The sequence below is a fragment of the Plecotus auritus genome (assembly GCF_963455305.1).
Source record: "Plecotus auritus genome assembly, chromosome: 6".
NCBI lineage: Eukaryota > Metazoa > Chordata > Mammalia > Chiroptera > Vespertilionidae > Plecotus > Plecotus auritus.
In genome coordinates, this window is record NC_137773.1 from 114,725,048 (window position 1) to 114,744,019 (window position 18,972).

Below are 18,972 nucleotides of genomic sequence, written 5' to 3' on the forward strand. Positions count from 1 at the left end.
GTGCACTCCCACAGGGCGAGCACCGCTCAGCCAGAAACCAGGCTCACGGCTGGTGAGCGCAGTGGCAGTGGCAGGAGCCTCTCCCACCTCTGTGGCAGGGCTAAGGATGTCCGTCAGTCGGACATCCCCTGAGGGCTCCCGGACTGTGAGAGGGCAGTCCCGGCGAGTGCACGAATTTTGTGTACCAGGCCTCTAGTGAAAATATAAGGAACTTGGAGCAATACTAGCAGTTGAGATGGCCGAGGTCACTGCAAGCTCAGCAGCCATTTGTTTGTTCATTCGCGCCTGAGCAGATTTACTGCCTTCAGTCTACAAACAAATTGGACACAAAGTGAACCCAACACCTGTCCATGTGCTGCCCAGCTCATCCTCAAATCTGCTGCTCTTCCACCAGATAAGCGCTGCTTCCATGTGCAGTCCCATGCACACGCTTGCCAAGCTCATGACTGTTTCATACCTTTTGCCACATCTGCCAACAGGACTTCTTCCGGGTCCCCTATCTCACTGATGCACAAACACTGTCCAGCCCTGCACGTCCTCATTGAGTTTATTCTCTCTAGAAAGTTCACAGGCTTTCAGAAGTTTCTGGCATTTCTCTGATCACAGGAAAATCTTTTTTTCTTTTTTTTTTTTTATAAACTAGAGGCCCGGTGCACAAAATTCATGCACTAGGGAGTGGGGGGCGTCCCTCAGCCCGGCCTGCACCCTCTCACAGTCCAGGAGCCCACCATTGATCACCCCCACAGAGGGAGGCCCCGCCCACCCACCACAGTGCTGCCGCCACTGGGTAGCCTGGGCCTCCCTCTTTGGGGCAATTGTGGAGCCCCCTGATTGATCGATCACCTGGCTGGCCAGTGGCCTGGGCCTCCCTCTGCAGGGTGATCATGGGGTGATGGCGGGGCCCCCCCAACCAATCACATCGCACTTGCCTTGGCCGGCCTGGTGCCAGTGGGTGTCATAACGTGGTTGTCCAGAGGTTGTCTGGACGGTCATTCTGCTGTTTGGTCATTTGGTCGATTTGCATATTATACTTTTATTATTATAGATCTTTATTGTTGAAAATATTACATATGTCCCCCTTTTCCTCCACTGACTCCCTCCAACCGCTACCGCCCCACCCCAGGCCTTCACCACCCTAGTGTCTGTGTCCATGGGTTATGCATATAGACACACAAGGTCTTTGGTTGGTTACCTCCCACCCACCCTCCCCACCTTCCTCCGAGATTCTGCACTCTGTTCCCTTCTTCCATGTCTCTGGATCCACTCTGTTCATCAGTTTATTTTGTTCATTAGAGTCCACATATGAGTGAGATCGTGTGGTACTTGTCTTTCTCCGACTGACTTTTCTCACTCAGCATGTGATCAGGGGATAATCTTGAAGGTTAAGCACCGTGTCCCAGCTTTGGGAGCTCCAAGCTGGGATCTGCCACCTCCAAGTCTTCCCTTCCATCCTACCTTCCTACCTCCTTCAAGAGACTGGGTGCTTGACGTTTCACTTGCTATCGGGAGATTAGACACCTGTTTCTTGCCAAAGCCTTGTGACATCCCACCAAGTTTCACTAAGTGCTGGTCATCCTTGGACCATGTGTCACGAGATAGGATTTGGCCGCTGGTGTCACTCAGCCAAACTCCAGTCCATGTGACTTTTTATCACGCTTCCAGACAGATTAGGACGTGGACAGGCACTGGCTGACGCTGAGGCCCTGCGTGGTCGTGAGAACAAGAAGGACTCAAACCCAACAGGGTTGCAAGCCGATGGCTGGGCATCCCTACACTGGTGTCCTGGCCGATACAGGGGAACTGGCTGAGGTGGTTCTCCCAGTATCATCTGTAAGACTGTGAACTTTTAAAAATATATATATATTTTTTTATTTCGTTATATATTTTTTTATTTCGGAGAGAGGAAGGGAAAGAGAGAGAGAGATAGAAAAATCAATAATGAGAGAGAATCATGGATCGGCTGCCTCCTGCACGCCCCACACTGGGGATGGAGCCCACAACCTGGTTCATAGGACAATGGGAATCGATCGGGAATCGAACCGTGACCTCCTGGTTCATAGGTCAACGCTCAACCACTGAGCCGTGCTGGCCGGGCTGTTCCATGTTACAGCTGAGAAACTGAAGTTCACGTTCCGAGGCACAGCCACCGACCAGAACTAGCGTATCTGAGGGAAGCAAGTCAGTCAAGTTAGTGAAGGTTGTCGGGTTTCCAGGGCAGAGTCCCTGCCACGCCAGGGCTGGTTCTCTCCCCGACATGCCATCTCAGGGAAACCTTCGTGAGACACCACGTGTGTCCTCATCTCCACGCCTTCCTCCCGCCCGGGAGCAGGAAAGGCTCAGTGCCCGGAACTTCCCAGAACTGCCCCACCCCATGCCCACACTGGCCTCCACTCTGACCCCCACTGCCGCCCTCACCGTCACCCCGCTGTCCCCACGCCCCATCTCCTGGCGGCACAGGCGGGTCCCGGGGCATCACCCTCACATGTTCATGAATAGACATGTGTGTGTAAAACTCCCGAGCTCGGTCGCTTTAATTCCAAGGCCTGGAAAGGCTGTGTTCTCTTCAGATGAGCCCTGGGCGCCATAGGCAGAGATCGCCTCCTTGCTCTGTGACAGCAAAACACAGACAGGCCCTGGCTCAGCTTCGGTGATACCCACGCACAGCCACAGGAAACACACACAGCGGCCCCATCAACTAGGTCCTAACGATATTACTCCTTTTCCACACTGGGGAAACAAATGCAGTGGCCAGGCGTTTTGACAGAAGTGATTTGGCTGAGACCTAGACTCAGGGCGGGAGCTTAGCTCCGCCGCCGGAGCAAGCCATGCGGGCTCTGTGCTTATGCTGCTTGTTTATCTTTTCATAATCGGGGCAGAGCTACATCCTAATTGGCGTGGGATGGTTCTGGTTTTCCCAGAATAACTCCTAGCACCCCTTTCGCTATCGGAGGCGGGCTCTGTGAAGAACAGATCACACTGTCACCTGTTCCAATTAAAGGGCACCGCTGTCTGAACGCGGCTGGGCGGGCGGGCGCAGCACACGCTGTCAGCTCAGGGGACAGAAACGAACGCTGCAGCATTCACCGGGCAGGGGCGAGGACAGGTAGGAAAACCAACAGCTAGGAGTCCAAGGCCGTGGTCAAGGCCCGGCTCTGCTCCTGGTTACGGACGGGTGTCACCAAGCCAGTGCCCTCAGTCCACCCCCCACCCCGGGCCTGTGCTGAAGAGTAAGCACAATGCCATGGGAAAGTCCCTGGAATGATAACTTCCCACGCGGGACAGGAGAAGGTCTCCCAAAAGCAGCCATCCTGCCATCCTCCGGACACGGCTCTCTGCTCCTGTGTGTGATGTCTGTGCTGAACAAGTTCATGGAGGATCAGACAGCCTCCGGGAGGCGCCTGGGTCACCAGGCCCACGGGGGTCACCCCGACTCCTCCACAGTGGCTGCACTGTAGGGATGGACGAACAGCCCCCGTGCCTGCAGATGGCCCACGGTGTCTGCAGCCCGCTCTCCAGTCACTGCAGGTGGCCCTGCCCCAGGCAGCAGCACCCGGCTTCATTCTAGAACCTGGGACCCCAGAGACCAAGGGGCCCGATGGTGAGACTCCCCCGGAGGCAGAGGACAGAAAAGGCAGAGTGGCAGGCGGGACGAAGCCCACCCCCCACAGTCCCTCCTCGCATGGCGTTCTGAGGAAGAAGAAGTGAGAAAGAACGAGGGGCCTGCATGTATTACCAACCACCAAATCTTACAGGCTCCACGTTCCCCAAGCTGCCTGCAGCATTGACTTCATCTCCTAAACACCTTTCTCACAGCTTAGTAATGAGCCAGGAGGCTAATGGTGAGGTGTTTTCACTTAACAAACTATAAAAGCAGAAATACATTTAAAACAGTGCCCGGCCGGTGTGGCTCAGTGGTTGAGCATCGACCTAGGAGCCAGGATGTCACAGTTCGATTCCTGGTCAGGGCACAGGCCCGGGTTGCAGGCTCCATCCCCACTGTGGGGCGTGCAGGAGGCAGCTGATCCATGATTCTCTCTCATCATTAACGTTTCTATCTCTCTCTCCCTTTCCATTCCTCTCTGAAATCAATCCTATATAATAAAAGGCTAATATGCAAATCGACTGAACAGAGGAATAACCGGTCGCTATGACGCACACTGACCACCAGGGGGCAGATGCTCAACGCAGGAGCTACCCCCTGGTGGTCAGTGTGCTCCCACAGGGGGAGCACTGCTCAGCCAGAAGCCGGGCTCACGGCTGGCGAGCACAGCGGCAGTGGTGGGAGCCTCTCCCGCCTCTGCAGCAGCCATCAGTCGGACATCCCCGGAGGGCTCCTGGACTGCAAGTGGGCACAGGCTGGGCTGAGGAACCCGCCCACCCCCAGTGCACGGATTTTGTGCACAGGCCTCTAGTAAAAATGTATTTAATTTAAAAAACAAGAGACGCTTCCTGGTGGGCACAGTACCTGAGGGAATTTGAAGTTTAACCCTGGGAGAGAAACGGCACTGGTGGAATTCAAGGACTTGGAACTGAACCAGTTTCTATTAAACAAGCGTAAAGCACAGGATGGAATGTTCATCTGAAGGAAACCTCATCAGCTGATATTTTTAAGGAGAAGAGAAGCATGTCATCTCCAGGGGAGTAAGAAACTGCAATTCACGGTTTCGTGACCCCGTGACGTTCCCAGTGGGTACATTTACGCAGTCCTGCGACCATGCGGGTGCGGTCTGTGCCCTGGTCCCCTTCCCAGCCGACTCACCCTCTTCTTTGTTCGCTGTCCTGACATCACAGTGCTGGTGCCATGACAGCGGACACCCGCCTCTCCTGTCAGGAGGCTTTGCCATTTGATGGGACCAACAGCACTCATCCCACTGCAGCTGCGGGTTAGCCCGAATCCGCCCAGCCCCATGGAGCCTGCGGAACAGGGGCGCATGGAGCTCCGAGCATTCCCGTTTCTTTAGGGGTGGGGGGGGGGGCAGGGCAGAGGAGAGGCTAGAAAACAGACAGGACTCCCTTTCCATAGGGTCCAAAGAAAACACCAAACTTAAAATAATTTAGAGCTATTTACATGGCTAAAGCTTTCTTTCTTTTTTTAAATCATTTTTTCATTGATGTCAGAGAGAAAGAGAGAGGGAGAGAGAGAGAGAGAAACATCAATGATGAGAGAGAATCATGGATCAGCTGCCTCCTGCACGCCTCACACTAGGGATCGAGCCGGCAACCCAGGCATGTGCCCTGACCAGGAATCGAACCCTGACCTCCTGGTTCATAGGTCAATGCTCAACCACTAAGCCACGCCAGCTGGGCCATTGCTAAAACTTTCAAAAAACATGGTTTGATATTGAGTATTTATCTTACTTTTATTTTAACATGCAAATCTTTTGTTTATTTTCAGTATGCAAAAAAAACAAAACAACACCCCAACCTCATATTTTCTGTTTGCAAAGCGTTTTGTTGATTATTTGGAATAACTTATGCTAACTGCGGAGCCTCTGGCTTCTTGGGGCTCACTTCATCACCTCTACCGATGACGTGGTCTCAGGTCCCAGGTCAGCGTGAGAGCGTGATGACGCCAGACATTGTTAGCCACGCCCACCCCCTATAAAACGACACAATGCTCCCCTGCAATCTTCTCAACTTGTGAGCTGTTGTCAAAGGGAGCACAGCATTACGGTCAGCATGATATGTATACACAGCAGTAACATCTGCAGCGAAGACCGTCCTGAAAGAAGTGGACACCATGCTGGCCAGACGGTCACTGCATGCGCTGGCACTGTGCTCTGCGCTGACTGGCAGGCGGTGGTGGTGGGGGGTGGTCTACGACGGGAGGGTGTTAGGTGCTACATGCTCTTCTGGGTGCCTGACCGGGTGGATGCCACCACTCATGGCAATGCCCCGCTTTATCAGCACCGTGTGAGCCCACCTGCTTCTCTTGGATACCCCAGGGAGGGCAGAGCGCATGCCATCTCTGCCCGGCGCCCCGCATGGCAAGGAGCTCCGCTATGGAGACGAGTTCCCCACTGAGGAGGCCAGCAGCAAGCTGCCAGGCAACTGCGGCCCCAGCGCTACCAGCGGGTCCTTGATGGAAGCTGTGGCGGCCCACACCTCCCGCTGCCATCTTGCCCCTGGTCTGGGGGCTCCTAGTCCCCCCAAGCATCTCACCCTCATGTCCAGGGTGAACGTGGGCATGCGGGTGGCAAGGGCCTGCCCCCCCACCTCCAGCCCACTCAGCCATTGCCCCCTTCATGCCCTGGGGGCCCAGTGTAGTTAGTGTACAAAACTTTCTAAATCCCTTCTTTTCTAGGCACTTTTTTATTTAAAAGGTCGGATCCCAGGTGGGAATCCCCACCCCCCCCCCCAATAAAGTCTGTCAATGTTTGGAAAAAAGAAAGAAACTAACAAGTAAAAAATAATAATAATAATCTTAATTTTTGTAAAATATAGATTTTAGTTAATAGGCTTTACATGACATTATAATTTCTGAGAAAAATTATTCAAAAGTGAAGGCTTTTCTTGATACACTCAAATGCTTTGAAGTAAATTATCGTGAAATGGTAGAATGTGTATCGTATTTACCAACACTGGGCCAAGTACCAATCGATGTCAGACATTTAATAAATATTTACCGAGCATTTGCAATATGCCAAGAATTGTTGAAAATAACAGGGACACAAAATAAATTCTATTCTCAAGGAATTCACAGTCTAGTGGAAAAGATAAATTTATATGGAATATTCTAAAATAAAAACAATAGTAACCCATTTTTCCATGTACACAAAGGAGGCAGACCAACTTGCTAAGCTGTGGACCCTCGATGAAAACTCACGCTCCGTGATGACCCTGGGGAGGATTTTCCACTCATACATACGTGTACATGAGTGAACACAAAACTTTCAATAAGTGTTGTTTTCTTAAATATATTTTATTGATTTCAGAGAGGAAGAGAGAGAGAGAGAAACATCAATGATGAGAGAGAATCATGGATCAGCTGCCTCTTGCACGTCTCACACTGGGGATCGAGCTGCAACCGGGGCCTGTGCCCTGACCGGGGATCAAACTGGTGACCTCCTGGTTCATAGGCCGATGCTCAACCACTGAGCCACACTGGCTGGGCTTTCCGTGACTGTTTTATAACCACAGGAAAACACAGAGCACACCCATCTTCCACTCACAGTCCAAGGAAGTACTGATGCCCGCGTGTGACCCTGGTGGGTGGACAGACAAGAAAGGACAACCCCTGACCTCAACCAGGGAGGCAGACGATGAATGGCAATAACGCTAATGCGATTAGGTATCATGGGGGAGACATTGCCAATGAGAAGCCAAAAGAGACATGAATTGTTTCATGTTGGCAGGATCCCAGGAAGCCCCTTGGAAAAGTCCGACTATATGAATGGGATCTGGAAGGACGTAGTGCATATTAACCAAAACATGGGAGGGCCCTGGTCGGGGCGTGTGCAGGAGGCAACCCCTCAATGTGCTTCTCTCCCATCGATATTTCTCTCTGTCTCTCCCTCTCTCTTCCACTCTCTCTAAAATCAGTGGAGCCCTGGCTGTTTTTGCTCAGTGGGTAGAGCATCGGCCTGCAGACTGAAGGGTCCCAGGTTCGATTCCAGTCAAGGGCACTTGCCCGGGTTGTGGGCTCCATCCCCAGTAGGGGACATGCAGGAGGCAGCCGATCAATGATTCTCTCTCATCATTGATGTTCTCTCTCTCTCCCTCCCTTCCTCTCTGAAATAATAAAAACATTTTTTTAAAATCAATGGAAAAAATATCAAGTGAGGATTAGAAAAAAATGTAATCAGATAATAAAGACTGAATTTGGACAGCAAACATGCCAAGCAATCTAATGAGCATTTGCCCTTCTCTGTGCTGGATGAAGCCGAGGGGATGCAGAGGGCGGAGGAGACATCGTCTCTGCTCCAGGAGTTATGACCTGAAGAACCAGAGCTCCGAGGCCTGAGCTAAAGGATGACTCTCACGCGTCGTGCGAAGGAGACGGAGGTACTGGAAGGAATGGGAAGCTGGGAGGCTATGAGGGACAGGAAGGAATTGAGCTGATGTTGGGTTCAAAAGCAGAACAGGAGATGGACCAAGGCAGACCTGGGTGGGCTAATGCTCAACTGCGTGCTCCATGATTCTGGGACACCCAACTGGGAGGAAGGACCCGGACAGCCATCCCTCGGGGCCGCAAACACCTGCGCCGGCCACCTGCCTCGGGTCCTACGGAAGTGACCTAATGCGGTGTCTAACCTGCAGATGGTTGAAACGTTTATTTCGTGACATGTGAAAACCATTTGAAGTTCCCACCTCAGTGCCCACAGCTAAGGCTGCATCGGAGCCCAACCACGTTGCTCATTCCCACGCTATCTCTGCTCTCGGCGCAGGAGCGGGTTCAGCAGGACCCCCAGGCCCACAGAGACAAGGAGGTTCTGTCGGCTCTTCACACAGGAGTCGCCAGCCCTTGGTCTAAAACACCAAACTCCAGCTCATCTATCACCCCAGGGCCAACACATTTCATAGGTTAAATCAAAACAGGCAGTGTGGGCCAATTTTGTGGTAAGACTCTAGGGAGAACCTTCAAGGCTACAAGTTTCTATTGCTGCCTATGACTGTTTTGCAAAGCTTCTTATCAGAATTTCAAGTTTTCCTATAATTACTTACTGATAGGTCTCAGTCATTCCCAGAGTCCCTCAGGGGCATTTATGAAATGAGACCAAATGTGCTTGCACCCTGATGGAGTCATTTTTTTATTTTTATTTTTTAAAATATATTTTTATTGATTTCAGAGAGGAAGGGAGAGGGAGAGAGATAGAAACATCAATGATGAGAGAGAATCATGGGTCGGCTTCCTCCTGCACGCTCCACACTGGGGATCGGGCCTGCAACCTGAGCATGTGCCCTGACCAGGAATCGAACCAGGACCTCCTGGTTCATAGGTCGACGCTCAACCACTGAGCCATGCCAGCCTGGCTGAGTCAGTTTTTTTTTAATCTCTGTTGAAAAATACCCAAAGTGTAAGCTCACTCCTTATCTCTCCTAATCTAGAGCAGCCAGGCCCCGGTGCTAGTGACAAATTGAAAAAGTTGGAAGGGACAGTCATGTACAAAGATGTGTAGAGAACTTAGATGTGTTATGTAACTGAAAGGGCCTCTGTTCACTGTCTCAATGGGTGATGCCCAGGCCCTTGTCTGCAGCGCGTCCGGCACACGGTGTCCCACACCCTCTCTTGGGCATAAACCCCACCCTCCCCTGTGGAGGGTGCATTTCAAATTCGGCGTCTGCACGTGGGGGCAGGTGCCACACCAAAGGTGAGGTGATCTGAGTGCAGAGCCTTCAAGATTGCGGAAGAATTTCTCCCTCATCTTTCCGTTCCCTGCCCCCGCTCCCCCCACCCCACCTCTCCTTTAATGCTCTTTGCAAAGCATTCCCTTTCTCATGAAATAACTGTCCGATGTTTCACCTGCCTGTGTAGCATGTAATCAAGCTGCACAATTATAACAACATACAGGCAGGAGGAAGCACATGACTGAGCAGACAGGACACAGGCCAGGCATTCCCAGTGCGTGACCTCCCCCCGCCCTCCAGGGCAGGGGGTGCAGAGCCCAGCCTGAGGTCCCGGCTCCTGCTGGACTCTGTCACAAGCTAAGAAAGGTCTTCATCTTCCGTACAACACTGTTATTTTCACGGAGTTTATTTAGAAATAGTTTTCATGTTCTTGGGGCTCCTAAAACTATATAATACATAGTCGGCCTATGCTGAGTGATGAACCCGGGGCAGCCGGGGTGTCTGTGTTGCTTTGTAATATTTCCTTATTGATGTGTGAGGCCTGGCATCGCTGCTTCACTCTGATGTGGACAGTGTCCCATGCCCACGGCACAGTCAGAGGGGCACCCTTTGGTCTGGGCCTGAACAACATTCCTATTTTCCAAACCACGACCAGCTGCCCCAGCCCAGGCCTCAGATCAGCGTCCCAGCCACTCCACAGAGTAAACATCACTCAGAATTTGAGGTGGAAAATACATTTTAAACTACTAATGAATTTTTCAACTAAAAACGGATTTCATATTTTCTTCCTTTGTAAACTGACCATCTTGACCCTAGCGTTGCTGGAAATTACTTCAGTATATTTTTTCTTAAATGTGGAACTATGAAAACAACTCAAGGTTCAAACGCTTAGCGAAAAATGCCCAGCTGGCATGGCTCATTGGCTGAGCATCAACCCATGAACCAAAGGGCACCGATTTGATTCCCGGTCAGGGCACACACCTGGGTTGCGGGCTCAATCCCCAGTGTGAGGCATGAAGGAGGCAGCCAATGCATGATTCTCTCTCATCACTGATGTTTCTCTCTCTCTCTCCCTCTCCCTCGCCCTCTCTAAAAATCAATAAAAATATGTTTTTTTTAAAAGTTTAGAGAAAAAAGTCTTCATTCACAGCAGCTGACACCTGCAAACGGCCATGAAGCAGCAGAAGGCAATTCCATGGCTTACAATTGTGCTACAGAACATCTTTGACAGCCTCCTCCCCACACGGCTGTGAGCAACATGAGACTTCACATGCCTAGTGTGTCACGCTTCTGAAGGAGAAGGAGAATTCCTTTATAGCAAAATAGTAAGTAGCTACTTCTGTACGCTAAGCATAGTGACAGTGGTTACTCTGTCCATCTAATTTTTAACAATCAGCTTCTGGGACAAGAAACAAACAGTGGGAGCTGTTTCTAGGGAAAGACTGTGCTGTGCCTTCTCCCCTCACCTAGGGTTCAAGTGGAGGTGAGAGGGACCAGGTAGGACCGCACTTCATCAGCCTCCGGAGGGGCCTTGTTGGAGGATGAGGTACATCCTCCATCCCCGACAGCAGGCTGGGCCCCGTGAGACCCACTCCTCATCCCAGCCACGTGGCACCCATTGCCCATCACCTCTGGCCCCAGCGCATCCACCTATGCTGTCCAGTTAACCCTGCCCTGCTGGTGGGGGAAGTGGGACTCTCCCCTCAAAGCCAAAGCCTGCACCTGAGCCCTGCATCTCACACACACACACACACTCACATTCACACACACACTCTCATACACACTCTCACACACACTCACATTCACACACACTCACACACACACGCTCACACACATACTCACACACACACTTACACTCACACACACACACTCACACATAAACACTCTCACACTCACTCACACACACTCACATTCCCACACACACTCACACACACTCTCACACACACGCTCTCACACACACTCACATTCACACACACACACTCTCACTCTTACATGCACACTCACTCTCACACACACTCAGACACTCACACACACACTCTCACACACACGCTCACACACTCACATTCACACACACACTCTCACTCTTACATGCACACTCACTCACACACACACACACACACTCACACATTCACATTTACACACTCACACACACTCACACTCATACACACATACACTCTCACACACATACACACTCACACATACACTCACACACTCTCACACACTCATACACACATACACTCTCACACACTCATACACACTCACACATACACTCACACACACACTCTCACACACACTCACATTCACACACACACACACTCACACACACACTCTCACATTCACACACTCAAATACACTCTCATACACACTCACACACACATTCACACACTCACACACTCATACACACACATACACTCACACACACTCACATTCACACACTCAAACACACTCTCATACACTCACACACACTCACACACACACACTCACACACTCATACAAACACATACACTCACACACACTCACATTCACACACTCAAACACACTCTCATACACTCACACACACTCTCACACACACACTCACATACACACTCACATTCACACACTCTCACACACATTCACACACACTCTCACACACACACTCACACTCTCACACACACATTCACACTCACACACTCACACACATTCACACACTCATACGCACTCACACATACACTCACACACACTTACACACTCACATTCACACACTCACACACTCTCATACACACACACACTCACACACACACTCTCATACACACTCACACACACACGCACACTCTCAGACACTCATACACACTCACACATACACTCTCTCTCACACACACACACACACACATACTCACACACACTTTTCCCTGCTTTAGAAAACCTCCGATCCCCGGGCTCCTTCTCCTCTCTGCGTGTCTGTACATAGTTTCAACATAAATAAACCTCCCTAGTTGACCCTGTTTGGAGTGGGCCAGCTATTTCCTACTGGAATCCTGATTGATATGCGGTTCTCAAAATAGCCCACAATCTATGCAAAACTGTAATGATTTACGTGGATCCATCTCGAAGCTCATCGAGACCCGGGCAGGCCTCTCTCTCTGAGAGACGGACACTGTGACTGTCACTGGTGGTGGTCGGGGGGGCGGGGGGGGCCTCTATGCTGCTCAGTGCTCAGTGGGCACATTGATTTCCTATTTAGTCTAAGTACCCGGAACACAACACTGGCCAAGGACTGATTATGCTCATTCAAGAGACCACTTAACTGTTGGCAAGACATCGAATGTTCTAGAGAAACACAAAATCCCCAATTCCCAGGGAATAGTCCCCACTTGCTCCCAAGATAAACACAGAAATTCAAAGTCATTGGCGACTGACCCATCCGTTCTCAGAATGGCCCTCAGTCATCAAGCACCTCTTGCCTAAAACTCTAAAAGCAACCTCCCTTCCTACCTCTGGTCACTCAGTGTCTCCATCACACTGCAGACTAGCATCCAACAAGTAGCTGTTGGCCTACTAAGTGCAAGGTGTTGTTCTGTGCTGGGGGTGCGGGAGATCCTGGAATTCTCATCCGTTCTGAAAACCTCCCTACTCCCCACTGACGAGGGGAGTGTGCACGGCTGTCCCCGTCGTCCATAACCATCAGTTTCTGTCGAGGCCACACCTTTCAGCCTCCAGGTCCCCGGTTATGAATCATGTGGGTCCCAAGACAGGTTCACTTTCCTGAAAGTTACTGAGGCCCTCAAGCTGCTTTTGTTATGTAGGTCATCTCTCTCAATATTCACTGCAGTTCATAGTGTCATGTAAAGTGCATTCTCCAACTACAGTGGAATGAAGTGTAAAAACAATAAGAGAAGAGAACATTGGAAATGCAAAAATATGTGGAAATTAAAAAAGACACTTCTAATCATCAAAGGCTCAAAGGGGAAATTACAAGGGAAATTAGCTACTACTTTGAGATGAATTAAGTGGAAATATAACACACCAACACTCACGGGCGGTGATGACAGAGGGGGAAATGTAGAGTTGTGAACGTGTTAGGAAAAAAAAGATTTCAAATCAATACCCTGACTTTTTGCCTTAAGAAACTAGAAAAGAAAAAGAATAAACTAAATCCAAAGCAAACAGAAGGAAGGAAGTAGTACAGGTTAGAGCATAAATAAACAAAATAGAAAAAATCAGCAAAACCAAAAGCTGGTTCTTTGAAAAGATCAACAAATTGACAAACCTTTAATTAGATGGATTAAAACAGAGCCCACGAGGACTCAGATTACTAAATCCAGGCATGAAAGATGTGACATCACTGCCAAGGCTGCATGGAATGAACAAGGGATATGAGGGAGAGTAAGGACACCTGTACGCCGACATCTTGGAGAACCGAGGCGAAATGGAAGCATTCCTAGGAAGACACAAACTACTAAAATGACTCAAGAAGAAACAGAAAATCTAAATAGATGTATAGCAACGAATGAGACTGAGTCAGGAATCGAAACACTTCACGCCAAGAACAGCCGGGGCCAGGTGGTGTCACTGGAAACTCCTCCGAATGTTTAAAGAAGAATGTGCATCAGTCCTTCAAAGACGCTGCCACAAAACAGAGGAGGAGGGGACACTGCCACACGCACTCTGTGAGGCCAGCATCCCCTGGAACCAAGGCCCGGCTAAAGAAACTGCCCACACTGCTCTGCCCAACGCCACATGTAGACGGCTTCCCACGTAAATGTAAGGCCCTGCAGCCCAGGACAGTGCTGTCTTTTATTAGTTCTTTGAATAATTATTTTATCATTTAATTTTTATTTATTTATTTTCATTGATTTCAGAGAGAAGGGGAGAAAGAGAGAGAGATAGAAACATCAATGATGAGAGAGAATCATGGATCGGCTGCCTCCTGCATGCCCCACACTGGGGATCGAGCCCACAACCCGGGCATGTGCCCTGACCGGGAATCAAACTGTGACCTCCTGGTTCATAGGTCGACGCTCAACCACTGAGCCACGCTGGCTGGGCTATCATTTAATGTTTGACCTTTTATTTATAAATATTTCATTGTTTTCCTCATAATGGAATTGACCGGTTATAATGATCACCACATCAAAAAATATAAAGACACCCTAAAGGTAGGTGTTTTCTCCAAAATTATGTAAGAGTATAAAAAAACCCCACAAGATTTTATAACCTTTAGCATAATGCTGAAACCTCAGGCTATCAAATTTATACATCTTACATAAAAACTAGCAATCCTATGAAATAAAAGGCTAATATGCAAATCAACCAAACAGTGGAACGACCAGTCGCTATGACACTCACTGACCACCAGAGGGCAGATGCTCAACACAGGAGCTGCCCCCTGGTGGTCAGTGCGCTCAGCCAGAAACCAGGCTCAGGGCTTGCAAGCACAACGGCGGTAGTAGGAGCCTCTCCTGCCTCCATGGCAGTGCTAAGGATGTCTGACTGTTGACTTAGGCCTGCTCCACGTGTAGAGCAGGTTTAAGCTGTCAGTCAGACATCCCCCGAGGGCTCCCAGACTGTAAGAGGGGGCAGGCCAGGCTGAGGAACCCCCCCCAAGTGCACAAATTTCATGCACCAGGACTCTAGTACAATTATACAATTACTAGAGGTCTGGTGCATGAAATTTGTGCATGGGTAGAATCCCTAGGCCTGGCCGGTGATCAGGGCCAATCAGGGCCTTCCATCTGCCAGCTGGGGCCTCCCTTCCCTGGCTACCGGCTGCTGGCCGGGACCTTCTTTCATTCTGCGCCACCCCCTGGTGGTCAGCGCATGTCATAGCGAACCATCGAACTCCTGGTCTCCCAGTCGAACTCCCAAGGGGACACTTTGCATATTAGCCTTTTACATATCGACTAGAGGCCCGGTGTACAAAATTCATGCACTGGGGGGGGGTGTCCCTCAGCCCAGCCTGCACCCTCTCCAAATCAACCAAATGGTGGAACAACCAGTCGCTATGACACTGGGATCAAGCCTAAACCGACATCCCTCTCACAATCCGGGACTGCTGGCTCCTAACCACTCACCTGCCTGCCAGCCTGATTGCCCCCTAACCACTCCCCAGCCAGCCTGATAGACGCCTAACTGCTCCCCTGCCGGCCTGATAGCCCCCAACTGCCCTCCCCTGCTGGCCATCTTGTGGCAGCCATCTTGTGATGGCCATCTTGTGACGACATGAGGACGGTCATCTTTTGACAACATGGGGGCGGCCATCTTGTGATGATGTGAGGGCGCGAGGGTGCAAGGGCCACCTAGGCCTTTATTAGTATATGTAAGCCATAAGACCTCATATTGGGTACTTGATTAATTTTATTGCCTTCTAGTTTGAAGAGAAATAACCCTTCTCAAGGGTGTAGACTCAACCCAGAACCTGTAAGCACTGCCCCACTCACTTTGTTTCTGTGCTTATTACAAATCCCACGCGCACCCCTGGGACTCGCACACACTGCCCCGTCAGCATTCACCCCCAAGGACGATGCTCCCATCAGCCTCGGCTGCACAGTCCCAGGGAAGAGGATCATGTTCAAAAGTAGCTCAGAACTGATCTCACTGGACAGACCAACTCTCTCTTTCGGCTGCTAAAAAAGTGAAACAGCCCTAGCCGGTTGCTCAGTAGTTAGAGCGTCGGCCTGCAGACTGAAGGGTCCCGGGGTTCGATTCCGGTCAAGGGCACGTAGCTCAGTTGCAGGTTCACCAGCCCTGGTAGGGGCGCGCACGGGAGGCAACCAATCCATGTGTCTCTCTCACATCGATGTTTCTCTCTCTGTCTCTCCCCATCCACTCTCTCTAAAAATGAACAGGAAAATATCCTCAGGTGAGGATTAAAACATGCTTGTTTACTGAAGGAGCAAATGCATGAAACTGTAGTTTAGAGTGTTTATTTCTGCACCATCTTGTGGCCATTCCTAGAAATGGCACCTTCTCCTGAATCCCAAAGTCCTGTGAAGGCAGAAATCACCCGTTTCTCCTAGATTTCCCTGTTCCCACAGCGAGCCGGCCTCTTGCTCTGTGTTTATGGGGGAAACGGGCGTGTGGGTATGAGCGAAGCTGCTCCTTTCCAGCGTGTCTGGAGCCCAGGTACTAGCGGTGATCTTCAGCGCTGACTGGCCCCCTCCAGGCCCCTCGACCTCCAGGGCCAGCTGGCCCCCTCCAGCCCCGCGACTTCCAGGGCCGGTTGGCCCCCTCCAGGCCCCGCGACCTCCAGCACCGACTGGCCCCCTCCAGGCCTCAAATCAGTGCAGCTCACCAGGACCACGTCAGCACACGGTGGAGTCATTATAAATAAATAACTCCATTTTCCAAGAAGAGGGGTCCACAAATGGCTTTAAATATGACATGCACCCAAGCATTTTCTTTTAAAATTCATGAGCCCAGATGACGACGTCTTTTCTCCCGATGCCTGCTTGTGTCTCCTGCTGCTTCCTCGATGGGGCCCCCATGGGACACTGAGGTGCTCCATCAGTACTCCATGCCCTCCCGGCCCTCAATACCCACCGCAGGGCTCTACTATCCAATGGAGAGCACATAGGACTTTAACGAGGATGCGCGAAAACACCTATTCATACAGAAATCCCTAACAAGGAGATATGGAGACACATACAGAGGGTCCCAACAGGAAATATGGGAAAAGCAGAGGGAGGAGGGATGTTGTTCCCACGCCGACACCCCCTCCGTAGGGACGGATGTAACAGCGCCCCTGCCCACTGCCCACAGGCGCCGACGGGAACTGGAGCCAAGCTGACAGGGGCCACACTCTCCCTCCTTCTCTCTCCACCTCTAGGTGTGGCTGCCAGTGGGAAGGACCTCCCGCTCTGGCCCGCCTGCTCTCAGCGTTGACCTGCTAATTTCAGATTCAGCATCAGGACAGCGACCTCTCAGAAATGCCAGCCCCATGTTCCCGTTCAGCTCTGCTCCTAATAACGATGGCATTGGGCCCTCCCCTTCCTCCTGGCCTGCTCTCCCACTGCTCAGACCCCAGGGGTGGAGGGCAACACTAGTCCTGGGTCCCCTGAGCCTCCGTCATACTCTCCAGGCGTGGAAACCACACAGACAAAGGGCTGGTTCAAGACATTTTCATGCCCAGAGCGAGACTGAGCTCCCGGGAAGTGAGCATAGGGACGAGGAGCAGGTGATACGGAGAGAGACGGGGACTAGCATCCTGCACGCTCCACGAAACAGGACCACACGGGAAGTCAGGAACTGCCGGCACTGGGAGGGAAGGTCCCATCAGCTCGTCTGGGAGGGGATGGGAGAAGCAAAGGCTAAAACCAGAAAGGCAGGTAGAGCCAGAGTCAGAAAAATTAGACATTTCTGGACAGCAATGGGGACACTGAGGACTCCGAATGGATCCACACTGGACACGGGCTCCTTCCGGAGCATCAGTGAGGGTCAGCCCGCTAACCAGCCAGGAGGGTGAACCCTACCCCAGGGGGAAGCGAGGCCCAAGGGATGGACCGGGGGTGCACGATGGAGAGAGCGCGAATGAAGGGACCAATGAGCGGATTGATGCTCGAGGGAATCAACACAAGAACCACTATGGAGGCAAATGGTCTTAGGCAGCCACTCACTGGAGGAATGAGGAGAAGACAGGAAGGTGATTCCAGGGTTTCACACCGGCAAGGCACGGAGATGAGTGATATTTAAAGTGAGCACAGACGTTGGAGATGACAGCAACCGAATGGACAACAGGCCCATGGGCCTCGTCAAACTGTGACACTTCCGCGCGTCCAGGAAACCCCCAACAGGGCAAAGAAGCAGCCAACAGAACGGGCAGGAACAAGCATAAATCTTATTTGCGACGAGGCTGATGTCCAAAGCACAGAAGGAGCTGATGCAACTGAACAGCAACAAAATCCAACTTAAACGGACAAAGGACTTAAAAAGTTCTTAGGATCCCTAATCACCAGGAAAATGCAAATCAGAACCAGGTGAGACGCCACTCTCAGCACAGCCACCTCAAAGGGACAGAAAAACCAGCCGCTCTGGCTCAGGAGTTGAGCACTGACCCAGGAACCAAGAGGTCGCTGGTTCGAGTCCCAGTCAGGGCACATGCGTGGGTTGCGGGCTCGGTCCCCAGTGCGGGGTGTGCAGGATCGATGATGTTCCTCTCTCCTCGGTATTCCTATCTCCCTATTCCTCTCCCTTCCTCTCTAAAAATCAATGAAACATATTGTGGGTGTTGGTGAGAATGGAGTTGCACTCTGCCCACTGGCGGGAATGTACATGGTGCCACCTCTGTGGACCTCAAAGATGAAAAGGTAGAACTAGCATACGACCCAGCAGGCTACTCTGGGTATTTATCAGAAAGAACTCAAAGAAGGGGCCTGGACAGATATCGGCACACTCTTGTCCATCGGAGCGTTCATCACAATGGCCAGAGGTGCATGGACGGTGATGGTACAGAGGGTGGTCTGCACACACGTGGGATATGATGCAGCCTTTACAGAGAAGGGACTCCTGCCACATGCTGCAGCAGGAGGAACCTCAAGGCCATCGTGCAGAGCAAAGTAAGCCCGGGATGAAAGGTCAAATACACAGGATTCCACTCCGAGGAAACGTCTCTCCAAAGTCGTCGAAATCAGAAAAAGGCAGTCAGAAGGTGGTCGCCCAGGGCAGGGGGAGGGGAAGGAGGCATCAGTGTTCAGTGGAAACCGAGTCTCA

The 18,972-nt window shown here is 51.1% G+C and overlaps 1 protein-coding gene across 5 annotated transcripts in view; it reads right to left on the reverse strand.

Annotated features, from left to right (window-relative positions):
- ANK2 (ankyrin 2) overlaps positions 1-18,972 on the reverse strand; it is a 376,998-nt gene that overhangs the window by 285,126 nt on the left and 72,900 nt on the right. The window lies entirely within an intron of this gene.